The sequence below is a fragment of the Parasteatoda tepidariorum genome, chromosome 9 (assembly GCF_982258835.1).
Source record: "Parasteatoda tepidariorum strain Cologne lab strain chromosome 9, Ptep-v5.0, whole genome shotgun sequence".
In the NCBI taxonomy this organism is placed as follows: domain Eukaryota; kingdom Metazoa; phylum Arthropoda; class Arachnida; order Araneae; family Theridiidae; genus Parasteatoda; species Parasteatoda tepidariorum.
This window is the reverse complement of record NC_141763.1, coordinates 72,354,514-72,376,913: the sequence shown is the minus strand read 5'-3', so window position 1 is coordinate 72,376,913 and position 22,400 is coordinate 72,354,514. Positions and strand designations below refer to the sequence as shown.

Genomic DNA, 22,400 nt, shown 5'->3' with positions numbered 1-22,400 from the left:
CACTTTAAACTGTAAATTATATGTTGAGAAATGTAATCTAAACGTCCAAAATTTTTCAGGGACAGGTGTTAAAATAAACAAACAAGTACTCATTAGATTTCGTATCAAAGGTAGCGAATTTAAAGAAATTTTCTATGTTACTCCTCGCTTGGGTTCATCTGATTATTATGCTATTTTAGGGACTCCATTTTTGAGCAAAAATAAATTTAATTTAAATTTCGATACTCAAACTCTAACAAATCAAAACGTAGCCATAAACTTCTTAAGCCTTAATAATACTCTTGATTCCTGTAATGTATGTGTAGAAGACAAACAAATCAATCTTTATGCAAAAAGTAAATATATCATTCCTCCAAATTCTGAATCTATAATTTTTGTAAAGCCTAGATGTAAAGTTGAAATTCATTCAGATGAAGTATTTATTCAACCTAATATGAAATTTTTAAGTAATGGATTATTAATAGGTAGATCAGTTAACACTAAATTAAAAGACAATACGTATCCAATTTCGGTAATTAATATTAATGAGGATCCTTATCACATAAATAAATTGAGTAACCTGGCTTTTATTGAATGTATAGAAAACGCACCTAAGCTAAATTGTAATGTAATTGAACAAACATTAGAGGATTTTGACTTTTGTGGGGGTGATATCAAATTGGATCATTTAGATGCTAATAAGCAGGAAGTTTTAAAAAATTTTTTGGAAAGTTATGAAGATTTGTTTGCCACGGGTATTAGAGATCTTAATGGGTGCGATACATTGTATCATAAAGTAGACTTAACCGATGATGTACCAGTCAGGCAAAAACATTACAAAACAGCACATCACCTTAAAGGTGAATTGGATCGTCAAATAAATGAGCTTTTAGACCATAATATAATAAAGAAAAGCACTTCCCCATATGCAGCTCCAGTAATTTTGGTAAAAAAGAAAGATGGCAGTTATCGTTTATGTACAGATTTTCGAAAACTTAATATCAAAACTCAACCAGACTCTTTTCCGATTCCAAACATCACTGAACTCGTAGACAATTTGTCAGGTTCTTACCTCTTTACGACCCTAGATTTATGTGCTGGTTTTTATCAGATGAAAATTAACCCTAAAGATACCTATAAGACAGCTTTCGCTACAGATACTGGACTCTACGAGTGGAATCGCGTACCTTTTGGCCTTAGAAACTCCCCAAATTCTTTTCAGCGCCTAATGGGAATCGTCTTAGCAGGCCTTAAGCCTTGTCAAATTGCAGTTTATCTGGACGACATTATAATAGCATCTAAAAATGATATAAATGAACATATAAATAAATTAAAATTGGTTTTTGATAGGCTCAGACAACATAATTTAAAATTGAAACCTAGTAAATGTAAATTCCTTATGACCAGTATTAAGTATTTAGGATTTCAAGTAACTGACGGAAAAGTTTTCCCTGATGACTCTAACGTATCAACAATTGATAAATTTAAAATTCCAGACAGTAAAACCAAAGTTAAGTCATTTTTAGGTCTAATTGGTTTTTATCGAAGATTCATTCCAAATTTTGCACAAGTAGCCCTTCCTTTAACTAAATTGACAAAAGAAAGCACGAAATTTGATTTTAATGAAGATGCTTTAAATGCATTTAATAAACTTAAATGTTACCTTAAAAATTATCCATGCCTATATTTACCGAATTTTGAGAAAGAATTTGTATTAAGTACGGATGCATCAAAATATGCTTTGGGCGCTGTTTTGAGCCAATACGACGAAAACAAATTTTTGCACCCTATCGCATATGCCAGCAGAAAACTGAAAGACCCTGAAGTTAGGTATTCCACAGTCGAGAAGGAATTATTAGGAGTCGTTTTTGGTGTTTCTTACTTTAAACAATATCTCTTGGGAAAGAAATTTACTATTTTTTGCGACCAGGCTAGTTTGTCCCACACCCTTAAATTAAAGGACCCAACATCTCGAATAGCACGGTGGGTAATGACGTTACAACAGTACGACCATATAATAGTCCATAAACCAGGCAAATTAAACATAACAGCAGATTATTTGTCTCGTGGCGTAGAACAAATAAATAACATTAATATCACTTCGATTCAGCCGGTTTTGTTAGACAAAATTAAACTAGGACAACATTCAGACCCTTTTTGCACTAAAATTGTGAATGAAATCAACAGTAATTCCGACATGTCTCATCATAAATTAAAGTTCTTTATTGTAAATGAAATTCTTTACTGTTCAAATGCAAATTATGAGGCAAAAAGTAAATTAGTTATCCCAATATCAATAACTCCTGAAATCTTAGCTTTATGTCATGATTCGCCAACTGTAAACCACCAAGGATTTTGTAAAACCTTACGTAGAATTAAATCGTGTTATTATTGGAAAGGAATGTATTCACAAATTGCAAATTATGTCAAATCGTGTAACTCCTGTAATAGTAGAAGAGCGCATATACCATCTAAATTAGCGCCACTTCAGCGAATGCCGATTGCATCACAACCAATGCAATATATAGCCATAGACGCCATGGGACCTTTTCCTGTAACCTACGATGGAAATAAGTTTATATTGGTTATATCAGATTATTTCACACGTTGGCCCGAAGCTTACTCCACGCAAAATATTAAAAGTGAAACTGTATCAAGGGTTTTAGAACAATTCATCACCCGACACGGTGTTCCTAAACATCTGATTTCCGACAGAGGTTCAAATTTCTTATCGAACTCGATTTCAAGTGTATATAAAAAGCTAGGAATAAGTAAACACTCAACTAGCGCGTATCATCCGCAAACAGACGGAGTAGTGGAGAAATTAAACGCCACTATCATAAATGCATTAAGTCATCTTGTCAATGAAACACACAATGATTGGGACGGACACTTAGATTTCGCTTTAATGGCTCATAGGTCAGCTACTCATGCCACAACCGGGTTCTCACCTTCTCAACTTCTTTATGGTCGCGAAATTAACTTACCTCATCAAATCTTAACCGAAGATCATAAGTTTTCCTATGCAGAAATTAAAGATTACACTCACGATTTAACCGTACGTTTAAAAAAATCGTTTGATATAGTGAAAAGAAATTTAGTAACAGCGGCCGAAAAACAAGAAAAATATAGGGAAAAATCAGCAAAAGTTAAGGATATTAAAGTTAACGATTTAGTGTTTCTCCACGAACCTCTCACTAAACCATCTCTGTCACGTAAGTTGTCAAAACCCAATATAGGACCATTTGTCGTTACTGAAATCTTATCCCCTGTGAATATTAAAATTCAACTACTTAACAATCCTGATGTAGTCAAGAAGGTACACGTTGATAGGGTTAAACGAGTGGAACAAAGACAGCCAATTAACATTAGACACGAAAATGAAAGTGAGGTTGCACATGAAGATGCTCCGGAACGAGAATGTGCACCTGAACAACATGGTCAGCTATTACCCAAAAGTCGTACAAGACGTCTCATTTATCATTTTCCAATTCGACCAGCCCAAAATCATGGTTATAATCTGAGACCCAGAAGATAATTTGATGTGTAATTCTGGCAAGCAGCCATGAATTTTTATTAAATTTTTAAGTATTAAATTGTTAATTGTATTAAATTGTTAGGTATTAATTGTTGCATGACAGGTTTTAATTTCAGCTGTACCTATTTATAGTGTACAATAAAAAGAAAAGAGAGTAGATAAATAAAATTAATACTAACATTAAATTTAAAGTAAACTCATAGTAATGAAGAAAATTGGCAGTAATTCTAAACTTGTTATTTTTGTTTCATTGTCCAAATGTGACATTTGAATTCTAATTAGATTTCCCTTGTGTTTTCTTGGGTACATCTTTAATGTGATAATGTATTTTGATATCAAATTCCTTTTTTTTTTCCTGAGTCAACTGTATGTTTTGAATTTTTTCTTTAAAACAAAAAAAGAAAAGAAAAAGGTTAATCTTTTGTTTGATGTATCTTACCTTACTGAAATTTTTCTGAAAGAGAGAGCAATACGATTTTTGTGTGTATTGTGTTCAAGAATTTTTTTTTATTGTTTTGCTACTGGATATTTGGAGTGAGTGTGTGTCACAAACTATTTCTATTACAAGTAACTCGTTAGCTGTTCTATTACTCCACAAGTGTTTCAATTCCTACATGTCGACAAAGTCACCAGCTACCTAAAGACTTTCCATGCAAGCAGCGATTTAAGTTGTAAGAGACATTTATGCCGAAAAGTTCTGGTGTCAGTCAGTTAACAAAGAGTAGAAACCTCCGCTTCAAAAATTTCCTTCCTGTACAGTTAATTGCTTGAAGTGAAGCATCATTAAGCGAGATTCGGGAGTACCATTGAACTCTTGATAATGAAACAGAAAGTCTCCAGGAAGTCCAGGTGAAGCATCGTTAAGCGAGATTCACGAGTACCATTGATAATGAAACAGAAAGTCTCCAGGAAGTCTAGGTGACGCATCATTAAGCGAGATTCAAGAGTATCATTTAACAATTGATAATGAATCAGGAAGTCTAAGGAAGCATCGTTGGTGTGAGACGCAAAGACTCGACACGTAAACTACAGAGGTGTTTCAGCCTGATCACCTGATCTCTCTAAAGTTCTACAAAAGTCTATGTTTTGAGACTACCTATAAAGCTACCATACCCAGTCGGCTGAGGATGATCCCTGCTGGTCAGGTTGATTCTGCCACACAAGCCGTCTTATACTGTGGATGTGTATAGAGGCTAGTCCAAACATCTCAAAGTTATGTCCTCAACGAATTAAGCAGTAAGAGAGTCCAGACTATCCTCGTACTGAAAAAGTCTTCTGGTACTGCACAACAGTTGCAATTTGAGTTCCAGTCCTTACCCATTGCAAGTCACACTGACTGAACCAGACACCTGTGCCGATAACGTAAAGAACTTTTCCTGATGAATAATGACTTTTCTTTTAGTGAACACTAACCAACCTATACTTGCCACCGATGTATCTTTGTGACATTCTGAAATTGACGCTCACTCATTCCAGTGTCCTCCTTCCTTCCCATATTCCTTTACAACTACCCTTTTACTAAAGGTAGAATTAAAATTGCAAATGAAATTAATTCCTTTGGTTTCTTGTACTCGTTTGAACCGGATATGTTTTTCTCTAATCAAAGAAAAAATCTTCGATTTTTTCTTTTTCCCCTCGCCCCATGGAATGTTGGATTGAAGGTAGTTGTGATAGCTTTTAGCTAATTGTTTATATAATTATTATGTTGGGCTCTCTTTTTTTTTTTTTCCTTTTTATCTATGGGCATTTAGAGTTATATTTTTTTTTCCTAATATATTTTATAATTTTAATATAATTAAGTCAGTTTTTTTTAAACAATTATTCACTTAACAACCGTTACTAGTTAGCTTAATTCGATAGATGGCACCACCACGGTTTACCGATCTCACGTACCTAGATACGTCGTGGAGGAAGGAACCAATGAAAAAGCAGAAGGAGGAGCTAAGTTTTAGCGTCGACACTGTGGATCGCCATTTTATTCATTCTAATGATTTTTTTTCCAATTGTAGGTTGCTGACTGATTTAGCCATTTTTTGGCTTAGGCCTCCCCGGGGATGGATCCAAAGCGCGTCGATGAATCGATAAGTTTATTTTAAAAAACCTAATTTTTTCCTTTTTTTAATTAGAATATATTTTTTTTATCTAAGCCCAATTTTATTTTAAAGGATTGATTAATTTTAATGATTATGTGTGTTATACCTGAAATGTTAAAGCTGCCTGATCCAAAATGTTCCCATACTATTTTACTCTAGAAGAAATAAATTTAATTATGTTTAAAATGTAAATCCATCTTAATCTCAATTATTTGGCTTTATCTTATTATTACTGTTTTTACTATAGTTCATCCTTTTTAGCCACGATGTTTCAAGATTTTGTTAGGGCTATCGTTGGTACCGCATGGTACATGTTTAGTAATAATTCCTAATAACTTTTCCATATGTTGTATCTCAATTGTAAAATTAACACAACGCAATTTTTTTTTATTATTCAATAATCTAAATTTCTATTTTTAGTCATTAAATTAAGTTGTACTAACCACTAGTTTAGTTTACCGATACAACATTAGACATTGGATTTAAAAATTCAGATATTTTTGTTTTACCATCACCCATAGTGTGATTTAAATACTCAGAAGGTTGATCAGACTGATCAGAAACAGGGGTTCGTTTAGTTTGAAAAGGGACCACAGTTTGCCTACAATGTGGTCCCGACACTAGTTTAAATTGGGACGACCTTGATTTTGTGGTCTTCGATTATTATTTGAACCAGTATTTCTATTAGGATTTTGCCTAGAACCCTGCAAGTTCAAGTACTGGTAACATCGAGCCATAATATGACCATTTCTCCCACAAAAATGACATACAATTTGTTGTCTTGGGTTGCTATTTTCGGTTCTCCTCACATTAGATGTTGATGTTGTGAATTGAGGACAATTTTTTAGACAATGGTCAGGAGATTTGCATAGAGGACATAAATTTACTGCCTCTTGAACAATAGTAGTCAATTGCTTAATTTGATCTTTAAGCATTTCGATTTCAGAGCATTGGTCCATATTTTGGGTTTTATTTAGAACATTAACTGCAGCATTAGTATGTGGTGCAGAGCAGGAAGATATTATTTCTGCCTTATTTACAATTGCCATGAAATCTGAAGGATCCTCAAAGGCTAGTTGAGTCTTAATGCTAGGAGATATAGCATTTAAGAATTGAATTGACTTAATTTTATTTAATGCAGCTGCATCATTAATAAAAGCATATGCCTGATGGGCTGCTGACTCAAGTCTATGGGCAAAATTTCTTATCGTTTCATTATGAAACATGTTTAGATCATTAAATTCAGCAATAGCTGAGGCCTCATTTTTTGCTGCACAAAAGAAATTTTGAAGGATTTTTACTGCTTCCTCAAAAGAATTGAGGCTTAGGCAACTAGGAGAAGTTGCAAAAAAGGTAAGTGCAGAACCTTTTAATTTGGACTTAAGGAAAATAAGGGCTGCCTGATTATTCCATTTGTTAAGTGCCTTAAGTTCCCTTACTTGGGACAAAAACCAGTTTAAAGTACTGGGATCCCCATAAAATGGGTCAATATTAAAGTGATATTCTCTTGAAGTTGGCATATCCTCACTCTGAGGGTCTGTTTGCCTAGTCCTTGGCATAATTAAAATATTCAAATACCAAAAATTAAAAAAGTGCTTAGATAAAAAAATTTCAATTATCTACCCCTAAAATAAATTTATGGAAAACATGAAATAAAAAACACCATCATAAAAGTGCACACTTAAAACATAAAAAAATGGAGACATAATCTAAACTATTCAAAAATTTCCTTTTCACCAATGATGCATCTCAAATAAAAACATTTAAAATAAATATAAAATAAACATAAGTACAATGATCGAATGAAAAGAGGTGCATCATTGAGTTTTCAGCATGTCAACTGTTGCAAACGCGGCACCAAATATTATGTGGTGTGGCTAAATCAAAAAGGGGGGTGACTAACATTAAGTCAAATTAAGATTAAATAAAATTTAGATACTAATTATGTAAAGGCCGAAAAGGTATAAATGATGTACAGAGGAAGTGGGTGCAAACATTAAGGTAAGCGCAACAAAGGAGCATGCTGAAAAAAAAAGGAAGAGAAAACAACTTATACCGTAAAATTACTCACCAGACTCATAGTTAATGATGCAGAAAATCATAGTTTATTTATAAAATAACATTTAAAAAACAGGTAAAAATGCTTGGCAAACATGCCAACACCAGAAATCTCGGCCTAAGCCGCAAAAACTAAACAAAACTACAATTGGGAGAAAAACAACTGCTACTGACTATTTCTTCATTATGAAGATAGGGGAGAAAACTCTCGCCAAAAAAAATTAAACTTTTGCGAATAACCAATCGGTTGGCTGGAGAAGGATCAGAGGGGCAAATCACAGAGCTGCAAATATTGGCCAACTGGCGAAATTAATTGTTAAGCTCCATGCCAAACATGAAGCGGGGTTGTCTAAAGTGGTGATACACCTGGTAAAGAATTTTGTGGAATGTTCTGGAACATTCTTGGCGCCATCATAAGATCAAAAGGGGCGCTTTGCATTTGATGCAAGCCGAAACGTGGGAAAGGTGACTTGGTGCCAATTCCTTCTCCCTCCAACAATAGGGGTTTGCTGAATGGACATACATCTTGCTGTCAGCAAGTAACAAAAGGAGGAATCTTCTTTTAAAGGAAGAACATAAATGCAGAGAAAGATTACTTTCCCAAGGTTACAAAACAACTTGAGGCGTAAAACTTAAATATTACATGAAATATATTGCAACGAATTATTGAATACTGATAAATAAATAACATTAATTACAAGTGTAAAAGGAAGCAAGTAAAAAAAGCATACAATTAAAAGTTTATCACAAATTTAACAGTTACAATTATTTAAGCGTTTAATACATTATTAACAAATTAACAATTAACAAATGATTATTAAATTAGATGAATGATGCTGATTAAATAAATTAAGATGATTAGATAATGAAATTGGATAATAAAATTAGAATTAACAATTGATTTTACTTAATATGTAGTATACCATACTACAATCGTCATTCAAAATTACAAAGTAATCCGTTAATTTATTGTTCGAAGTGATGCGATCTGTGCCTTTCGTTTATGGCCCTTTTTTAAAAAAATTCATTTGTAAAATTAACTTGATAGCCGGAAAATTCAGCTCAGGAAATTAAGCTCAGGAAAATTAAGATTTTCACTTCATTATTTTATTTTTCAATATCTTGAATAGAAAATATATTTTTGGATGAAAAGTTTATGTATATCCAAGTCGAGATAAGCTAGAAAGTATTTATTAGCTAGTTCACTTTTTCGTCACAGAAGACGCGAAATTTTCATCTGGAGCGCAAGAGAGTCAATATTATGTTATTGACGAAAGTAAAAGCCGGCACGTTAACCTTTTCATCTGAATTCGTGTAGAATTTTGAGGAAAAAAAAATATCGTTTGCAAACATGGCTTTGTTGTTGGAAGGAAATGTTTATAATAATAATAAACGCAACTCATTTTCAAGGTTGCCCCAAACGACCATTCTTTTCTAATGGTTTTTCATAACGCGCTTGTTATTTAGAGAACAGGATCTAGTCGCTTAAAAATTCACAAAATGATAATTGAGTTCTTGAATTCATATCTAGACGAGGTTTCAAAGGGTTTTTCTCTGGAAAATTGAAATGTCGTCCACAATATCTGATACACTCCAAAACATTTATTTCAAGGAGATTAAATCCATTTGCGATCATTACACAATTTTCTAACAATGAATTTATTTTTTATTCTTTCATCTTGCTGTGAATAATTCTCATCAGTCTTTTGATTTGAAAGGATTTAAAAACATATAAATTTTTGCTCTTATGTTAAACAAAAGTTACCTTAGTTAAATTGGTTTGGCGTATCGTTAAATGTAGGCAAATCTTAGAATAAAATATATTTAATCCCATTTAAACGCCTGAGATTGATATCTAGCAGGGTTGGCATGATTTAATTCATGAATAAAATTACGATTAATATCATTTAAATTTCTAAAAAAAAATAATGATTAATATAAATCGATTTTAAATTCTTTTTTTAAAAAAATCCTTAATTTAAAACAATTGATATTAAAAAAAATTACTATTTTAAGTTGATAATATTTAAGTACAATATAATTAATAAATATATTCCTTCTAATGTGAACTTTTAAAAGTCTGATTTTATACATAATGATAATTTTTTCTAAAGAAAAATTGAAAAGGGGATGTAGGAAAAATTATTATACTTCCAATTAGACTAAATAATTAAAAATAGACTTAATAAATAAAAGTTGACTAAATAAATAAATGTAGCCTAAATAAATAAATGTAGACTGAATAAATAAAAATGGACTAAATAAATAAAAATGGACTAAATAAATAAAAATGGACTAAATAAATAAAAATAGACTAAATAAATAAAAATAGACTAAATAAATGAAAACAATGACAACAAGTGGATTAAAGTTGCAAGAAGCTTTTAAAATATAATTAGTTGCATGCAAAATAGCTTGATGGTAAAAACATATTTTAATTATACCCATTTAGATTTATGTTTATGTAAATCTAAGTGCTTTTGAAATTTTTAATATAAGTGAGAGTCGATTGTGTGAAAATTAGTTCTGTTTCCTAGTGGATAAATTACACTTAACTTGTCAAAAAAAATAGACCTACTATATTGGCCTACAAAATCCCAGATGTCGACTAATTCACGGCGCTTGTGTAGAAAAGTATGTTTTGCAGCTATCCTTATTATTGATCATTTTATGATAGCTTATTATATGTTTTTTTTATTTATTCCAGCTTGTTAAAGATTCATATTATAACAAACGATATGGATTTCGTAGCACAGTTCTGTTTCATTTCGATAACCTCTGCTTTCGGGGCAAGACCCATTTTATGTGTGTCTATGCAGGGCTCAAGAAAGCTGTAGTGCAGCGGAGGAAGAAGACAACTATATCCAAGGCTAAACAAAGATTTTGCGACATCTGAGATTTTGTTTTAATTTGTAATATCACGAGATTTGTGGTTAGGAACAAATTTTTGTCAATATTTAGGTTTCTTTCTGTAAAGTTTATAAAATTATAAGAAATAAAGACAAATAAATAAAAGAAAAGAAAAAGGAAACGAGGTTAATCTCTAATTTTACAATTTTGATTTGAGAGTCTACGTCTGTTAATCGTGTTATCAACACAAGCTAGGACGTGTATTTTTTCTCTCCTTTATCTTTGAAATTATGTTTTCTTTTTTCAGTAATTTTTCTTTCAGAAAATATCTGAATATATCGTCGGTAAGATTTTAAATCTGGACACAGTTCAAAATACGTATGAACGTTCAAAATATGTTCAAAATGAACACAGCAAAAATCGAGACTCTTCAGTTTTAAACCCTAACTTAACCACTATACTACGAACTTACTCATCCGTACTGATGCAATTAATTTGTTGTTGTTTCTAATGCCATTTGCCATACCAGCAAGTCTGCTTGGTGAAACCAAGCGAATTTAAGGCAGAGGGTGCATTTATGGTTTTTCAGTGGCACAATCTGTGGCCAAGAATACATCGTCAGCCACACCCACGTCACAGCTCGTTTTGAAGGGTGATCTCATTCATACCATTCATTCCTCCACATATTGTAATTTTGACCTTAAACAGAGAACAAATGCTCTCAAAGGTATTAATCAGTACCCTCAAAGGTATTAATTTGTTATGGGAACTTGGAGGACTTCGTGACCCGACAGATTTAGCGAGCACTAATCACCACTTACTACACATGGAGTCTCCGCCGGCGGGGATCGAACTCACGACATGGGCCCAATGCCCTACCAACCAGGCTATCCCGGCCGCAACTAATTTAACTAAACTTATTTAAACGGGTCAAAATTTCGGATTTCGGTGTAGGGGTGGATAGGTATGGTATATTAAAAATATAATTTTTCACACGATGTCTTTTTATTCTGTTCTCAAAAGGTTGAAGTGTGCTCTAAAACTCTAAATTCATACAGCGTCAATTTACTACTACTGTTACAAATTTATAGCACATGTGACACCTTGTAAAAACAATTATTGATATTTTAAGTCTTTAAAAAATTACCAATTAGCTGAATGTACCAAGTGATTTATGCAAATGGGAAACATCTTATTACGAATTTATTTGGGTTCATTAGCTTATTCTCTATAAAAGAAAACATATTCATAAAAGAAGTTTGAAAAGTAGAATCAAATACAATGACCATTTTCGAAAATATGTATTTCGAACTGTGTTCATTTTCGTAAGCACATCTGTGTCCGGATTTAAAAACTCTTCGATGATATATATCACATTCGAATAATAAAAGAAAGTATAAAAGAAAATTAAAAATTATTTCGAATGAATTCCGATAATCATTTTCTAAACATTGATTTCTGCCTTTTTTTCCCTTATCAACGAATAATTGTTTTGTAATGCATATTTTATGCATAAAAAAATATACATTCTCTTAATTTATATTTTTATAAACCTTGATAAGAATAAAATCAGAAACGTCAACACATAAAGGATCTCAAAATATTTAGGCGAGAAAAGGAAGCGAAAACACTATCGAAATCTAACAAATCGTAGCATAAAAAGGCGGTACTAAAATTTTAAAACCGGTTTCATGGCAGGATAAAATTTAGATGGGTGTCTAATAATTGCCATACAGTGTTACCGTGAATACTCGAAATGAAGAGAATGGTGAATGTAAATAATCACATAGCCACTTTGGTGATTTTCTGAAATATTTGTTATATCCGATTTGATATTAATTTATTCGTTGATGTTATTAAGTTTATTCGATATTTTAATATTTGCTGAGAATAGATTAGGAGAAACATCAGTGTTCAGATATATATATATATATATATATATATATATATATATATATATATATATATATATATAGTTCAAAATGTAGAGAAAACAATGGAAAAATTACAGAACACTGAAAGAAGGGGGGAGGAAAAGAAAAATAATAATAAAGATAACAGGAAACCAGAGAAAAAAAATCCTAAAAAAAGGCCAAAATTTTTTTAAAAAATTCGGAAAATAAAAAATATAATCTTTTCATCAGCTCACACGATTATATCCGCAAAAAGTGTGCTTTCTAATATTGTATCAATATAGCCAAAAATATCTATTTATTATGCTATATATATATATATATATATATATATATATATATATATATATATATATATATATATATATATATATATATATATGTGTATATATATATATATATGTGTATATATATATATATGTGTATATATATATATATATATATATATATATATATATATATATATATATATATATATATATATATATATATATATATATATATATATATATATATATATATATATATATATATATATATCTTAACAGCACGAATGATGAATTTTTCTTAACAGTAACATTAGGAGATAATATTTTTAGTCATGCATTCTTAACAAAATGAAATAATTCATTCATATTAAAAAAAGAAATTCCGAAAACCACACATCCGTATAAGTTACGTCATTTTTATGTGTGAATCACAAGCATTTTAAGATAAATTCCTGTCGTATAAATTCTTCAGGAAAACACGTGTTGAACCATCAAATCTCTCACATAATTCTTTTCATAACTCTTCCATCATTTTACGTGCTGTGTTTTCCTGAAACGAGCCTCTTTAATTTTCCCGCCAAACTGAAGGAAAAAAGTCGCCAAACTATGACCTGTTGACTGCGAGGCCCACTTTTGAGGATGGTTTCTCTTTTGAATGATATCGTCATGGTTGAAGCAGCGGGGAAAAAAAACGCGAAGTAAATTAACATAAGAAATAAAATAGACTAGCTTAGCTACGTGTGTGTGTGCTCGATACCATCAGTCAGTTGTGTTTGGAGGGTGGTTGAGGAATGTTTTGAATCGAACGCTTCCAGATTAAGAGTTGTATTTGCTTGTTGTTTATTGGCTCGGCGTTTATTTTGTGACAAACTTTGACAGCAAGACCGGTAAGTAGTTTTGTTTGAAAATATTTCGTGTTGTGATGACTTTTTTTGTTCTTTTTAATTAAAATTAATCAATGAAACTGGATGTATTAGTATCGTATATAATGTTTGAGTTGATAATTATCACAGATTTAGGGGATCAACTTGATAGCATTCAAAACTCCGCTTGCTTTTTTGTGTGTGAATATTATGACTTATAATTAATATCTTAATTTTATTTCTCTAAACGAATGTTATAACTTATAATTAATATCTTAATTTTATTTCTCTAAACGAATGTTATAACTTATAATTAATATCTTAATTTTATTTCTCTAAACGAATGTTATAACTTATAAATAATATCTTAATTTTATTTCTCTAAACGAATGTTATAACTTATAATTAATATCTTAATTTTATTTCTCTAAACGAATGTTATAACTTATAAATAATATCCTAATTTTATTTCTCTAAACGAATGTTATAACTTATCATTAATATCTTAATTTTATTTCTCTAAACGAATATTATAAATTATAATTAATATCTTAATTTTATTTCTCTAAGCGAATGCTATAACTTATAATTAATATCTTAATTTTATTTCTCTAAACGAATGTTATAACTTATAATTAATATCTTAATTTTATCTCTTTAAACGAATATTATAACTTATAATTAATATCTTAATTTTATTTCTCTAAACATCAGCAGTATCTTGTTTCAATGATTAACATCTTGTTTTTTTGTTTTGATAATTTGACGTGTTTTAGAAGGATTGTTATTACTTATTTGATATGCTTGAAGTTTTTAATTTAAGATTATAATATTTTTTAATCTTATCAATTTAGTTTAAGATTATAATATTTTTTAAAAATTTATTTTTTATTTTATTCGACAATTTGTTAGTAGTTGAATAAAGCTTCTTTTTAAAACTTATTTTATTTGTTGTACAGTTGAATTTTTAACATATTTTCGTAAGATATAATATTTTATTTTTAATTATAAGCTGATGAATTTGATAAATCGCTTATAAAATTTTAGTTCATAAAATTTAAGTAAAATTTCAAAATATCGCACAATTTTCGAATTGGTTTCCTTTAGTCTACTAGCAAGCATGAACATTTATGAATGAATGATTATCAGGCCTGAAGCCAGAATTACTATTTAGGTGGGGGCCACCATAAATGGGGGGCATCATTTATTTTTTAATTTTTAACTCTTTTTGGTTTACATTTGTTTTTATATTTAATGTATCACCTATATCTGTTTATTAAAAATATGAGCATAAACAGATACATTAATTATAAGAATACATAATTAGTATAAATATTAACTTCATTTGATAAAATTTAATTTTTTTGAAAATTTTCCAGGGAGGGCTTTGAACATCTTTTTAAAAGGGCTCAGCCCCACATACTTCTTCCTTGGCTATGGATCTGGTATAAAAAGTTTTTAAAGTCACATTTGAAAACATTGGAGACAAATGAGCTATTATATTGTTGATTTTCGATATTTTTTCCAATTATTCAACTTGGAGCTGCGCCTCTCAATGAGGTAAACCGGGTTCGAATTCCAGCGATGGCTGGTTAACGTGAATTCTGCAACCGGCTCGCACCGACCACAGTGCTGACGTTAAATACCCTCAGTGGTAGACGGATCACGGGTTAGAGTTCCCTTACCGTTAGAATAACCGTGTGAGTATTCGTGGATTTCTTCTCCATGTAACGCAAATGCGGGTTAGTTCCATCAAAAAGTCCTCCACGAAGAGAAATTTCTCCCAATACTTGATCTAGGAGTTTTCTTGTCTTCTTGATCCGGTTCAAAATTACCAGGCTACGGAGTTGAACATTGGTTGTAGTAAACTAAAAATTAGGTCGGTTGATCAATGACAGTTATTAAATAAAATGATTCACCTTAGATTTTAAAAGTTTTTTATTTATTTAACATAGGTTTCAAGAGATTCTTAAACAATTTTCTATAGGAACCTGTTTTTACATTTGATCTAACTTGCCATTTTTAGGTTTAATTTATGATCCAGCTCGACGGGACGGGTGAATATTTTCGTCAGGGGTCCACATTTAAAATTCTTCTTCCCATATGCTTTCATTCTCATCCTGCCTTTTGTACTTTACTTTTTTTTATTTTTTATTTCTTTCTCTTTTTATCCTCTGTGACTTTTTTCTTTACTTTATCATTTTTACTTCAATTCTACCTACTTTACGGGCGTATACTCTTACTGATTGATAATACATATGTTTTGTTTATGGAATTTGGAATACTAATTTTTCATTCTGATACTCAAATGATACAGTTGGATCCGCAATGGCTTAGGGGTAGAGCGTTCGGCTTCCAACGAGGTGAACCAGGTTCGAATCCCAGCAATGGCTGGTCGATACGAATTCCGCATCCGGCTAACACCGACCATAGTGCTGATGTGAAATATTCTCAGTAGTAGACAGATGTCATGTGCTAGAATCCCTTTGCCGTTTGGCTATGTGTGGGAAATTTTGGTGGTTCTCTCCATGTATCGCAAATGTGGGTTAGTTCCATCAAAGAGGCGATGGTTTGTTTGTCCCAATGTTGGTTTGTTTGTTGCTTGATCCAGAAGTTCCCCTGCCTTCTTGGATAGGTTCAAAATTGGTACGCTACGAAATTGAACATGAATAGTCGAAAACTCAAAATTGGGTCGGCTGTTCAACACCGGTTATAAAATTGTTATAACCGGTTATGAAATATTATTACATCTTAGTGTAATATTTTTCAAAATTTATTATTGTTACGTCAAAATAAATAAATGAATAAATAAGGAAGGGTACGCAACTCTAATTTAATTTATTTCTATGCTAGAATTAGTAGAGTTTTTAAGTTTTTTGAATCGGTAAATTATACCAATAGTAAGTACAAACGATTAGGTTTCATATTCTGCTTCAGCGTTTTCTTTCTCTTTTTTCACGTATGATTTATTATTTGCACATAATTATTTTTAAATTAACTGGGCATCAGGTCAATTTACACTTAATGTAAATAAGCAAGTTACATTGAGGCAATACGGTTTTATGTTTATTAAATATAATTTAAAGAAATCTTTACATCACAATAAAGTAAAATAATTTTAAAAAAAATAGAATGTTTTTAAATATTTAGTCACTAACACATTCATGGAATCACTAATACGCGGATTCACTGATTCGCTTTCTTTTCTCGCTTCGTTCTTTTCTTCTTGTAATAGCAAAAGTCATTCACTCGTAGATTGTCATAATGATTAACAATTCGCGACGATTCGCGATCTGCGACGGCACAACGATTCCGTGATCTGCGAAATGATGATGATGATTAAAAAAATAATAGTAATGGACTAAAAAATATATAAAATTCCCTAAGTGAAAAAATTTAATCAATCAGTAATTTGATAAATATCGCTACGCAAAAAGAACAAATAACCATAATAAAAAGGCTCTAAATGTTAATAGAAAAGATTTTACATATTTTAACTAAAAAAAAAAGAAAAAAGAAGCGTGATTTATTATTTTTTTTAATGTTTTTTTCCCTATGCCCACCTGGAGAATGACCTTTCGTCAATACAGGCATTTGTTGACCACTCTTTCAGGGGCATCATATTAGGTAGACCAACGTTACTCCCATAGTAAGGACAGATAGTACAGAGAATGAAGGAATATCCATTCCTTGCCCGGGATTCGTACCCAGAACCTTTCTGATCAAAGCCAATTCCCTGACCTTTACTCAGTCCGGTGTGCGTTTTTTAATGTTTTATGTAGGAAATCGGTCTGATCGTTTCGACTTGTAGTCAGCCAGAGAGCAATTAATTCTTATTAAATTTGACTGAAAAACCAACACCTCATTTTGTGATGCTAACTATATTTCTATAAAAATAATAAGAAATTTGTATTAACTTTTAGTATTTTTTCTGTTATCTTTTCAAAAGCCAGATTAGACCACCCCTTGATCGTGATCGCACACCAACACCCGGAATCCATCTTAGTTATTACCCCAGATTTTATATATTAATATCTTTTATATTTAATTTTAAATATATTAAGTCATTAATATATTATTACATTCTACTCACTGTCGTTCTCCAACCCTCGAAACATTCTTTTTTTTTTTCAGATCACTGCGCTCACTTATTTTACTTATGCCATCCACACGGATTACCGATAAGGCAGCACAAAAAATTAAGAACTTATAATAGATTATAATGCACCAAAACTAATTACAATTTTAAACAAAGCAAGACGTGTTGCTCTGTTTGAGACATAGGACATGGCTGCATTCTTTTGCAAATAGTTTTGTCATAATTCTTTTGCAAATAGTTTTCGCAAAACCAAACAATGCGGCGAAAAAAATAAATTAATAAAATTGATATAAAATAACTAAAAAACTTTATGTCCGCATCAATAACATTTTCATATCAGAATCATTTCTCAAAAAGTGTGCTAAATTCCGTATTGTTTCGTCGAATAGTTTTTGCGTTATGATAGTTTACTAAATCAGCGGAGACGCCGGTTGAGGTAGTAATGTTTACTTTTATTTATTTATTGCAGAGAGAGCATAACAAAATTTCACAAATTATTATTTATTCTTCTTATGACTCTCGTAAAAATTGTTGAATTTTTATTATTATAATAGAGACAATTTATCTTTGCGTCTGAATCTAATGTAGGTCATATTTGTCGTGTTCAGAAACACCTGTTAATCAAATATAGCCTATTTTACAACGTCTCCCAACAATTTATTCATTGATTATAATGTCACTTATTTAAACGTGCATTTCATTATCCTTTACTAAAAGTGAAATACTTTTACTTTTGTCTTTTTCCTCCAAAGAATCTTTACTAACTGTTTTTATTTTTTATCATTTTCTTACCAAAAGAAAAAAAAAAGAATATTAGCAGCTGCTTGTCGAATATAGAGTTAGGTAAATGTATAGGCAAAACGGCTATTCGTTTTTTAGGATTCAAACTACTGATCGAATCAATTGGTTTAAGTATTTGAATAATATTGATCTAAATAACGTTTATTCGAATTATTGATGTAAATTAGTTATTCAATAAAAAACTTTATTTTGAACAAAAACCAATCATAATTGAATAAATAATCAATCTCAAGAAACTGTAGCGGTAAGATATGGATTAAAAACTTCATTCGCTTCTAAAATATGCTAATTAGAAATAACATTTGACTTTCTAGAGCGCGCTCAAAAACAGGCGCTTCTTCTCATAGTCATCTCATGCTTCTTTTGTTTATTCTCTTTCGCGTCTGTCAAGTTTTGAAAATGGGCGTCTGTTTTTGAGCGCTTGAAACATCTCACCTGCTATTTCTAATTTGTATGTTTTTGAAGCGAATAAAGTTTTTAATCAATCATAATTGATTTGATTCAATAGTACTGAAATGAAAAATAATGTCATTCAGCTTGAAGAAAGGAAAAAAAAATGTAATTTAGTTTTTGAAAAAAAGACCCTTAAATTCGCTTAAAATTTTTTTCAGTCGAAAATTTATTTGAAAATAAAAGTAAACTACAGGTGACGGTTTACAGGTGACGTACCAACTGACAGTCACTTTGCTTGTTATGCGCATGCGCTGTATCTTTGTTTCTATGATGCTCTTCTGAATCTGAGTCTGTTGTTCACGCTGTAAGTTGTTTTTTTTGGTATAACATACAGCAAGTATAGTTTGTCTACCGTAAGAACTCCCTCCACCACAAAGTCTGAGGCCGTCTGCTGCTATGGAAACAAGAATAGTGCATTTCAGGGAGGATAGCTTCTCCTCACTCTAGGGCTAACACTATAGACCGGAGAAAAAAATTACCTATCTCCCGCCGATCAGAGTCAAAACTTGTCCTAAGCAGTGACACCACACCCCCACTTGAAATAGTTATATTTCGTTATCATAGTCACCGCCACGGGGCTAGGGGAGTTCTTACTTTAGACAAACTATATTTCACAGCATTAGTTACGTAAACGAAGAGTTGGACTTCTCCTTTCTATATTCTTTGCCATAACCCTGCTTTTGCTATCGTGGCTCTAAAGTAAGAAGTAATTCGTGAGGATAAAGTAGTAATTGAAAACAAGAATCGCTTCCTGGAGCACTTTAAAATTGAATATCACGAATTCGCATCAAATTAATTTTCGATCAGAAACATATTTAGAAACTAAATAGAGTAACATTTTTTTCAAAATATAATAATAACTTATTCCCGCAATAAATTGAATCCGCTCAATTCCTAAAAATCATTTATATTCAGGAAAAATGATTAATAGCTTAATCTCTTTTTATTCTGTTCGTGACATTATTTTTTGATCATCGATTTTTCTTTTTTGTCACGTTTTAAATAAAAACACAATATCGTTCTTTTTTCCCCCTTAACGTTTGCGTTGCTACTCTCTTTCGTTCAAACTATTTGCAGCTGATGATATAATTCGTGCAATTATATAGATCGTTTTGCTGTCAAGGAAAAATTCGGTAAATTGTAAATGTACGTAACTGTTTTTTGATAATTTGTTGCTAACGGTATGTATTATCGTTTGAAAAATGCAGTTGGATATTGTATTATGTAAAAATTCTTCAATCTCAGTTTTAAAAGGAATTCGAGATGTTAGTATCAGCTTTTTAACCGTAGAATAATTTCGGACGATTTTCGGATTATTGACCAAAAGTAAAAATAAGAATTTGGTCTCTGTAGAATCGTTCTTGTAAAGTAACGTGTTACCCAAAAATGCCTAATGTGCTTAGTTTTTTTTTTTTTTTTTTAAATTCTAAACTAAGTTGAAAACTGATGTGATGCAAACGAGTCTATAAATAATAGAGTTTTTGAATCGTTTTCTAATCTTGAATTGAATGCTATTATTGTGAAAAAAAAGAAGCAATTAAAGACAATTGGATGCCTGCAAGCGACGTCATTGCAGATAAATCGTGGCATTTGTCGATTCAGAAGCCAATCAGGTTCGACACACACGCGTGACGTCGCTTACAGACATCCAATTAAATCTGATTTAAATCAAATGGTTAGACGTAATCACTTCACTTCTTCTCGAATTGCAAGTACCCAATTATGTATGCGACCAAAAATTCGTATTGACAAGTTAGAATATTAATTAGCGTGATTCGTGACATTAATTAAATACAGTGCCGTATCGCACATCAAATTTGTTGAAATAGAATTCCTTCTGGTCTACGTCTTTCACTTAACTTAGATTTATTGTTTGTTTATGTATTTTATATTAACTGTGATATATTTTTGCTTTGCGCACCTGGCAACTTCGATGCATAATTAGTTTGTTTATGTTTCGTATGACTTCGTGCCTGTCTTTGTGTTAAGTAAGTAATATATAGTGAAAGAATTGAAATCTTTATGAATGATTCTTTGTGAAAGAATATAGAATGTGTCATTTAAGGGAATTGATACTTGACGGGCTCTGCTTAATCGAAATCGAATGGAAAGAACAGTTTCTAACGTAAACAAATGCCATGTTTCAACCAATAATCGGGGACGAGGTAACCACACTACTTCACTTCCAGGTACCAGTTGAATAAAAAAAAACACGAATTACTAAATTTTAATCCTTTACTTTATTTAATAAAAATAATAGCATAAAATTAGCTCACAAATTTCTGAGATATTTGTGCTAGACTTTCGAATTTGGCTTCTATATTTCGAAAGAAAAAAAAATCAATATGTGAATTGGATATCTGAAAAGGACGTAATCGCTTGTGTGGATTCTGAGTGACTGTTGAAACGTAGTATGTATTTGTATACTTTAGCGACTGTTCTTTCCATTCTATTGCGAGTAAGCCTATCCCGTCAAGTATGAATTCACTTCAGTTACACCATTCTATATTCCTTCACAAATAAAGATTTGGTTTATTTTTTCCTTAAACACAAAGACACGAAGCCACCTAGAGCGAAAACTAATTATAGAACGCAGTTGCCTGATGCACAAAACGAAAATTGTCACGGTTGCAATAAATACATAAATAAATATTTAATCTAGATTGAATAAAAGGCGTGGACAAGAGAGAACTATATTTTAACATATGTGATACCGAGTTGTATTCAATTAACTCCACGTTTATTAACATTCTCAGAAATTTATCTCAACCTTAGCTAGCAATATTCAGAATATTAACACGACACCTTGTTTATAAACAACCAGATGGCGCTGAGGTCATAGGTCAGGTGGTTGTGGATCAGTTGTCTTCTTCTCCAGTTGGGAGTGTACCATCGCTTTTAACTTTTTTTGTGTCATTTCTTAAAAAAAGTTACAAAGAATCATAATTTTCAAACTTGTTACCAAAATGGTAATGCAAGAAAGAGAAATAATGGCTAGGTCATATTACTTAATACTAATTTTCTCAATTTAATAATTGCTCCATCTTGTTTTGATCTATTTTTAACTCGGAAAGATTTGTATTGTTAAGATTCGTAAGATTGATTACGAGCATCTTTAACTTCGATTTTTCAATTCTATAAATATTTTGAGTTATGCTAGTTTTCCTGTAAATGACATGATTTAAATGACATGTTTTAAGCAAGTTAAAATTTCCTTACACTTCTCTTTTAAGCGTACTATTGCAACCTCAACAGCTAATTTTCAATGCATCAGCGGTATAGAAAACGGGGATAAACAAATACTTGATTTAGTTGGCAACCTGTGAAAATTATTGTTTGCTCTACACGAGAGAGTTCGGACTCTGGTCTTCCTTCTTCCTCCTACAATTATTGAAAAATCAAATATTTGTCCGGTTGTAATAATTCTTTTGCACTTATTACCGTCAAACTGGGGTAACTTGGCCTTAGCAGGTAAATAGGCTGC

General features: G+C 31.3%; 1 protein-coding gene across 2 annotated transcripts in view; it reads left to right on the top strand.

Moving 5' to 3' along the window:
* The window catches only part of LOC107449804 (sodium/calcium exchanger Calx), a 115,433-nt gene that overhangs the window by 22,903 nt on the left and 70,130 nt on the right, over positions 1-22,400 (top strand). The window contains exon 1 of one of the 2 annotated variants that reach the window (XM_016065460.4): positions 13,344-13,587. The exons of the other annotated variant lie outside the window; for it this stretch is intronic. The gene's annotated coding sequence lies outside the window, so the exon portion shown is untranslated. Of the gene's footprint in view, positions 1-13,343; positions 13,588-22,400 lie in introns of those variants that run through there. 2 annotated transcript variants of the gene reach the window in all.